Source organism: Podarcis liolepis (assembly GCF_965112155.1).
Source record: "Podarcis liolepis genome assembly, chromosome: 9".
Taxonomy (NCBI): Eukaryota; Metazoa; Chordata; class Lepidosauria; order Squamata; family Lacertidae; genus Podarcis; species Podarcis liolepis.
Window position 1 is genome coordinate 27,823,883 of NC_139564.1, and position 1,359 is coordinate 27,825,241.

Sequence of the window (1,359 nt, forward strand, 5' to 3'; positions counted from 1 at the left end):
TACATAGATTTTGACTTCAACACTGGCATCTTAAAGTTGATCTACATTGTATGCTTACTGGCTTTTTAATTGTCTGCCTAAAAACGGTATTTATGTTTGCTGTAGTTATATAATGTGGCTTTCAATATCTGTGTGTGTTGACTTGGAAAATATTTGTAGTGTTCCAGATTTTATTTATTTTAAAATTGAGTAATATATTTCTATTGCTCAAAGGTGGATAATATGCCAGGCTGGTAAATACCAGTGTTTGCCAGGGACAAAGGGATCAACAAGAAAGAGATAGTTGTTTCACTGAGGACTGAAAAATCTTGCATTTTTAGTGAACATTTTTTATGATAACATGACCTGTCCACAGTAAATGTCTGTGGATTTCATTCTGTGCAAATCTGGGGGGAGGGGGAGAATGTGGTCTAATTTCTAAACTTATATTTTTGTTTTTTTAAAAAAATCTAAATGCTGAAATAAATCATTTATTCCTAACACAGTAGAGAATTTTTCTGTCACATTTTAAAACCTAAATTTACAACAAGACAACAAATTTAAAGTGGTATTCTCAGAAGATTGTAGAACGTAGAGGCACACTCCTATGGATATATCTTATCCTTGTTACAAACATCCTATAGCAGCTTCCTTGTTTCAAAAAGAGTTCTTTTGAAGAATTTTTAACATTGTCACAAAATGTAACAGTGCACAGTGGTTCCTACTTTTAAATTGATGTAAAAAGTTTCATTGTGGTTTAAGTCAAGCAACTTTTCTGGCTTGTCTAAAAGCTTTGTTGCAGGTGGTGGTGTTTTACAAGTATTGCCTTTTTAGAGTTGTTGCACATAACACTCTTGATCCATTAAGCATGAAGAATCAAGTCTGGGCTGCTTAATTTTATGCTGCTTACCTCCAACACATCTCTTCTCCAATGTAAAGCTCTACTTCCATCACAGGATTCAGTTATGCTTAATATTCTTGCATAGGCATCACTATTTCCTATGACTGAGTATTGATCACAGTTCGCATGGGTTTCAGATCACAAGTTAATATCAATCTTTGGTTAACAACAGTTATGATTACAATCAGTGCTGTTATAATGGCTACCTATTGTTAAGAATGGTTCTGACATAAGTCTGAAACGTGGTTAACACTTGTGGGAGGAAGAACCATAGGTTTACATGGAATACTTATAATATCACAGGGTTGTGGTGGCTGTTTCTACCAAGCAAATGTTTTCATGCCTTTGGGGCCTGATGGGAGTTGTTGCCCAATGACATCTAGAGATCCACAGTTCCTGTCCTTGATTTATAGGTGATACCTTTCTATAGAAGCCTTTAAGGAAGGAGCTATAGTAAGAGATAAATAATTTCTTAATTG